Source organism: Lissotriton vulgaris, chromosome 10 (assembly GCF_964263255.1).
Source record: "Lissotriton vulgaris chromosome 10, aLisVul1.2, whole genome shotgun sequence".
NCBI lineage: Eukaryota > Metazoa > Chordata > Amphibia > Caudata > Salamandridae > Lissotriton > Lissotriton vulgaris.
In genome coordinates this window covers 38,068,246-38,075,875 of record NC_141698.1, presented here as the reverse complement: position 1 = coordinate 38,075,875, position 7,630 = coordinate 38,068,246, and positions in this window count along the sequence as shown.

Here is a 7,630-nt window from a genome sequence, read left to right as displayed (position 1 = left end):
CTTCAGGTGTTGGCTCTTATCTGGGCTCCAGCAGTCAGTTGTCACAGGTGGGTCTCACAGGTTCACCAACCCTGCTTTCATCACTCCAGTGAGTCTCTGTCAGTCATACTGTGGCATTCCCGGTTAGAGACAGCTGACAGTCCTCTGTTCCAGGTGCAGGGCTCCAGCAGTGATGACCGACTTCTTGGTGCTATGCTGGGGCACATTCTACGTCAATTTTGGCTGCCATTTACTACCTCTGGCATGGAGTACTTCAAGGAAATTGCACGTGTCTTTGGAGTAGGGACCTCCTACCCAGCCACTCTTTAGTACATTGCTCACAGAGGTACCTTGGCAGGCAACACAAGATCACAGTCTTTGCTTCTCGAAGGCCAGGTCAAGTTAGTGGTACCACTGCCACACTGTCATGGGTCTCTGGCACACAGCAGATGCTGCAATGCAAGTCTCTGTCCTGGCTTTAGTGAGGCCAACCAATCAGGCACATTGGGCACATGTGCCTTGTTGGTGATGATGGGGATAACACAGGGAGGTCCTCGGCATGCTTTGAAAATGTTGCAGGTTGTGAAGATGGATCAATGATCCGAATCATGCCAATAACACAGACTGCGAGTCTCTGGTGAATTGGTACCTGCACCAGGGGCAACTGCTTCAAACCCTTCCGGCAGCCAACTACGCTTGCAGGATCAGTGCACTGCTTCCCTCTCCATCAGGCTGGAATCTGTGATTCCCAGGGTAGGTCCAGCATGGACAACAGATGATGACCCCCACCTCTGGGAAACAGGCTGTGAGGCAGACAGCAGACCTTGCTGAGCATCATCCTCTGGGTTCTCTGTGGAGCACTCCAGTCTCGGTTAAAAAGAACTGGAAACTGGAACAATGGGTCAGCAGCTCCAACTTTTTCGTTTTGCCTCTACAGTTTGGATAGATTCTCATTTCATGTGTCCTTCTCGGGCTGTCTTCCATACTCAGCCTTTGTCTTGAATGATAGTCTTCCCAGCGGTGTATTAGTGTGAGACTGGTGTCAAAATCCAACATCCAGTGTAACAGAAACATGCAGTTTAGGCATGCAGAGCAGAGGATACAACTGTATACCATACATGGGACGAGCATATACAAATGCAATAAGTTTGACCTCGCCAGGTCATCTCCCCAAAACCAAGACCATGGCAAATAGTCATTTATCCTGGGTTTATGAGAGTGGGTTGGCTATACATGTTCACTAACATACATTAACACACACATATAGAGTAGGTAAAGTTGTACCAGTTCCCCCAATATCTGAGAGTATGGTGTTTCCTCTCAGGCTCAAAGGACAAATGGGCTAGCGTATATAGAGCACAGCATGAATACTATAGAGTGCATTCTCACCCAGTCATATCTGAGTCTATGTGGCTTCCCCTCAGACAGGCTAGGAAACACAGGCAACATGTACGATACCATGCATTCTAACCCACCCCTTTCTGAGGGCCTGATTGACAAAAAGTCTCTGCAGTTGTGGCAGAGTGTCCGTTCTAGTGACGCAATCGCCGCACTGCAGCTTCTCATTGTGGAGATTCTACCACAAGTGTGGAGACTCTGCCACGAGCAGTGAGCCTCTGCCACAATGGCGAACGCTATTTGTGAATCAGCCTATGACTCTATGTGGTTTCCTCTCATGTGAAGTCTTTGAAAGATACTCTTAGATGAGGTAGGGTAAATGAGTGAAGGGTCAGTGCATACAGAGCATATGTTTAATAGGGTGCATGGTCACCCAACCTGCCCTCTAAAAACTGGGATGTTTGGTTTAGGAAAGAGGATGAAATTCAGTGGGGAAGCGGAGTGAGCAAATCCATAAATGGACCATTTAAGTCACACCATGAATAAAAATCCTGTCTCTGAAGTTTGTTTCCATCTAAGGATTAACATCATGTAAAAGTTCCATAAAGGTGCTGTATGTGGTCAGCATTCAAAATCTGAAAGTATGGAAAGACATGATTTTTGTTTGGGCCACTGCTGAGGTGGTAGAAGTGGGTGTTTTGCACACTTCAACAGAGTGACATCAGTGTGAATATGGATTTCAGCGTAAACATTTTGCAGGGTACAGTAGGTTCTTGTAGGCAGGTCTGAGTACTAGGGTGTCAACCACCACACCTAGGCCCCCATTAGGATGGCGGGCGGACTATGCCCGCCCGCCATCCCAGTGCAAAACGGGACCGCCCACCATAGGAGCGGCGGTCCCGCCTTGACAATTAGGATGCGCCCGCCACACTGGCGGGCATATCCTGTATTTTTACCATTGTGGCAGGTGGTGCTGAAATCGCCGCCCGCCGCAATGGTAATAATAATAATAATAATAATAATAATAATAAAACATTTATAAAGCGCATGGCTGCACAGCTGTGTATCCCCGCGCTGATTGCTGAAAAAAACTCACAGAGAATCAAGAAGGGAATGGATGGAGATCACAGGCTTATTGAGGAAAGAGATGGGTTTTCAGTTTGGCTCTGAAAAGGGTTTCTGAAGGTTCCATTCTTAAAATGAACCGGTAGAGCATTCCAATGTTTCACTCCTAGGTAGCGAAAGGAGCGGCCGCCAATTTTTGCTCTGTGGACTCGAGGGAGTTTGAATAGAGACATTCCTGAGGACCTCAGGTCTCTGGTAGGGCGGTGGATGGTCATGAGGCCTCTTAGATAGGTAGGACCCTTGTTGTGGGCTATCTTGTGGGCATAGCAGAGGCTCTTGAATTTTATTCTCTCCCTAACGGGGAGCCAGTGCAATTTAGACAGTGCCGCCTTGGCTGATGTTCTTTTGGGAAGACCTAGTACCAAGCGGGCTGCCGCATTTTGTAAGCATTGCAGCTGGTGAAGATGTTTTTGGTTAAGGCCTAAAAGGAGAGCATTCCCATAGTCCAGATGTGGTGTAATAAGTGCATGCACGATAGTTTTCCTGGCTTCAGTAGGGATCAGGTCGATGATTTTTCTGAGAATTCTTAATGTGCCGATGCATTTTCCTATGATCTTGTTGACATGGGATTTTCCTGATAGATCAGAGTCGATCATGATCCCTAGGTTTTTGACCTTCTCAACAGGGCGAGGGCATTCGCCCAAAGTCGTGGGCCACCACGCTTGAGACCATAGGGAGGTTTTATTCCCTATCACTAGCACCTCTGTTTTGTCTCCATTCAGCCGGAGGCAATTACTATCCATCCACATGGCGACAGCAGCCATGCACTCCGAGAAGTTGGAGGCATGCTTCTCGGTGTCAGGAGTAAGCTTAAACATAAGCTGAGTGTCATCGGCGTAGCTGACAATGCCCACCCCAAAGTTTTCTATGATCTGAGCCAGGGGTTCCATATAGATGTTGAACAATGTGGGGCTCAAACTAGAGCCCTGTGGAACCCCATAGCTCACAGGACGAGAAGATGATTTAAAGGGCGGGCAATGTAACTGGAAAGATCTATTCGTGAGGAAAGATTTGATCCACGCCAGTGCATGGTCTTTTACTCCGATGTCTGAAAGACGGGACAGCAGCGTGGCATGTAGCACAGTATCGAAAGCTGCGCTTAAATCGAGCATGACCAACGCTGCTGTCTCACCCTCGTCCACCATCTTGCTGATATATTCTGTGGAATGCAAAACAGCTGTTTCCGTGGAATAGTTAGGTCTAAAGCCGGATTGAGTAGGGTGGAGAATGTTTTCTGATTCTAAAAACGCCATTAGTTGGATATTGACTATTTTTTCAATTATCTTGGCGCATTGAGGCAATAGGGATATCGGCCTGAGATTTTGAAATTGGGTGACCGGAATGTTGGGTTTTTTTTTCAGAGGGATGACCTGGGCGTTTTTCCAAGCCTCCGGGACATAACATTCTTTGAACGAGAGGGTGATCAGTTGGCTTATTTGATCCATAAGGGTATGGTCCATGATGTCTTTGCACTTATCTAACGGACACACATCATTAGGGGAGCCAGAGTGGATACTGTTAATTATGCTGGACAGTTTTTCTTTGTCAGGAGTGTGAAATTGGGTGAGAGTGGTTTTTTGAAGTGGGGGTGTTTTCTTACCAGATGTGGGGGGAGTGGGGAAAGTAGCATGAATTTTCTCTACTTTATTGACAAAGAAGTCCGCAATTTGTTCGCATAACTCGTTTGAGTATGTATCCTGCGTATCCAGGCTCGACGTGTCTGTTAGTTCCTTATAAATCCGAAATAGTTCTTTAGATGGATTTATAGCCTCTTCAATTCTATTTTGATAGAAGAGACTTTTTTCCTCTCTTATAAGTCTCTGATAAGACTTTAGTTCTTGTTTGTAGGTCTCCTTAAGTTCCGTAGAGTAGTTCTTTCCCCATTTTCTTTCAGTCGCTTTACATCGGGCTTTAGCTATTTTTAATTTTTCTGAAAACCACGGTTCAGATTTTGTTCTCCTGGCTGGGGGCTTACACGTCCAAGGAGCAATTTTGTCGAGTGCCTTACTCAACCATAGTTCATAAGAGTTCCAGGTATCTTGTAAGGACTGACCTTGGGGAGGGGGGTGGGTTTTTAATTCGTCAATCAGACGTTCTGGGGTGTAATTTTTCCAATTACGCCGCTTAGCATACAAGGGTTTGTTGACAATGTTCTTAGTCCTGGTCTTAGGTATGTTAAAAATGATCATATGGTGGTCTGACCAGATGATTGGGACCGGAGGTTGTATAACAATACCTTCCCAGGTTGCAAAGATGGGGTCAAGAAGAGATCCATGTTTGTGTGTGGGTGAGGTGGAGAGCAGTGTTATCCCCAGAGCTTGTAGGGCAGTCTTAAGTAGTTGGGCTTCCTTAGCATTGGAATCTTCAAAATGGAGATTTAGATCGCCTAGAATCATAAAATTGTTGTATTTAATAGCTAGTTGCGTCGCCGTTTCTATTAGCTGGTTGCAGAAGGGGGTAGCGTTGCCAGGGGGTCGATAAATGAGAAGCCCAGTAATGGTCATACAAGGGGTCACTTTAATAGTGAAAGTACCGCTTTCACTGTTAGTGATGCCCTTATTGGTGAGGGTGCATTCCAGTTCTTTTTTAAAGATAATTGCAAGTCCTCCACCACGCTGTATGGGCCTATCAATTCTCAATAAGCTGTAATTCTGCGGGACTGTCTCAAGTATTTCGGGGGATGAGGATTCTTCTAGCCAGGTTTCGGTTAGAAACAATACATCAAAGTCATGATTTTGTAATAGGTCATGAAGTTCCAGTTTGTGTTTAACCATGGATCTACAGTTAAGCAACATCAATTTTAGATTAGGTACAGGATGGTTAGACTTGGAATCATTGTAAAAGCGGTAATTGCATATAGTGCATTGTGATGGCAGCGCATTGGGGTCAGCGGAGTGCCAGCATGATTTAATGGGGGTCTTACCTATTTCAAGTAGAGTTGCGCGTGTGTAACGGATTTGCTGGTGAAAGAGCGCCATTTCGGGTGCCTGCGCGATGACTTTAGGACCAGAGTCCCCTGCCCCGCGCCCCGTCTGGTCGCGGACGGGCGCAGACGGGCAGGACTCTGGCTTGACTCCGGCGCGCGATCGGCGCGCTCGCAATGCGCGTCCGCTGCGCGGAGCCATGGACGTATGTTTTTAAGCGCTCGAAGCGCGACGTGCAGCGCGAGCCCTCACAAAGATGGCCGCTGCCTGACTCACAGCCTATCTATTGTCCCACCTGATGCCGGTCTAACAATCGACCGCTTCCCAGGGCAGGCAAGTTTGTTGTTTATAACTACAGAATATAGCCCAAGTACAATTCAGCGTTCAGCGCTAATGTGGCAGGTAATACTACACTAATAGTTCAGTGCGAGGGGGAGGGAGCGGACACACGGGAAGAATGTGAATAATTCAGCACACAATTTTAAAAACAGCCTCCCGGCTCAAGCCTCAGGAGAAGATTAAAAGCAATCAAATTCCTGCTAGGTTTTCCTGGTTTTAAGCGCTCGAAGCGCGACGTGCAGCGCGAGCCCTCACAAAGATGGCCGCTGCCTGACTCACAGCCTATCTATTGTCCCACCTGATGCCGGTCTAACAATCGACCGCTTCCCAGGGCAGGCAAGTTTGTTGTTTATAACTACAGAATATAGCCCAAGTACAATTCAGCGTTCAGCGCTAATGTGGCAGGTAATACTACACTAATAGTTCAGTGCGAGGGGGAGGGAGCGGACACACGGGAAGAATGTGAATAATTCAGCACACAATTTTAAAAACAGCCTCCCGGCTCAAGCCTCAGGAGAAGATTAAAAGCAATCAAATTCCTGCTAGGTTTTCCTGGTTTTAAGCGCTCGAAGCGCGACGTGCAGCGCGAGCCCTCACAAAGATGGCCGCTGCCTGACTCACAGCCTATCTATTGTCCCACCTGATGCCGGTCTAACAATCGACCGCTTCCCAGGGCAGGCAAGTTTGTTGTTTATAACTACAGAATATAGCCCAAGTACAATTCAGCGTTCAGCGCTAATGTGGCAGGTAATACTACACTAATAGTTCAGTGCGAGGGGGAGGGAGCGGACACACGGGAAGAATGTGAATAATTCAGCACACAATTTTAAAAACAGCCTCCCGGCTCAAGCCTCAGGAGAAGATTAAAAGCAATCAAATTCCTGCTAGGTTTTCCTGGTTTTAAGCGCTCGAAGCGCGACGTGCAGCGCGAGCCCTCACAAAGATGGCCGCTGCCTGACTCACAGCCTATCTATTGTCCCACCTGATGCCGGTCTAACAATCGACCGCTTCCCAGGGCAGGCAAGTTTGTTGTTTATAACTACAGAATATAGCCCAAGTACAATTCAGCGTTCAGCGCTAATGTGGCAGGTAATACTACACTAATAGTTCAGTGCGAGGGGGAGGGAGCGGACACACGGGAAGAATGTGAATAATTCAGCACACAATTTTAAAAACAGCCTCCCGGCTCAAGCCTCAGGAGAAGATTAAAAGCAATCAAATTCCTGCTAGGTTTTCCTGGTTTTAAGCGCTCGAAGCGCGACGTGCAGCGCGAGCCCTCACAAAGATGGCCGCTGCCTGACTCACAGCCTATCTATTGTCCCACCTGATGCCGGTCTAACAATCGACCGCTTCCCAGGGCAGGCAAGTTTGTTGTTTATAACTACAGAATATAGCCCAAGTACAATTCAGCGTTCAGCGCTAATGTGGCAGGTAATACTACACTAATAGTTCAGTGCGAGGGGGAGGGAGCGGACACACGGGAAGAATGTGAATAATTCAGCACACAATTTTAAAAACAGCCTCCCGGCTCAAGCCTCAGGAGAAGATTAAAAGCAATCAAATTCCTGCTAGGTTTTCCTGGTTTTAAGCGCTCGAAGCGCGACGTGCAGCGCGAGCCCTCACAAAGATGGCCGCTGCCTGACTCACAGCCTATCTATTGTCCCACCTGATGCCGGTCTAACAATCGACCGCTTCCCAGGGCAGGCAAGTTTGTTGTTTATAACTACAGAATATAGCCCAAGTACAATTCAGCGTTCAGCGCTAATGTGGCAGGTAATACTACACTAATAGTTCAGTGCGAGGGGGAGGGAGCGGACACACGGGAAGAATGTGAATAATTCAGCACACAATTTTAAAAACAGCCTCCCGGCTCAAGCCTCAGGAGAAGATTAAAAGCAATCAAATTCCTGCTAGGTTTTCCTGGT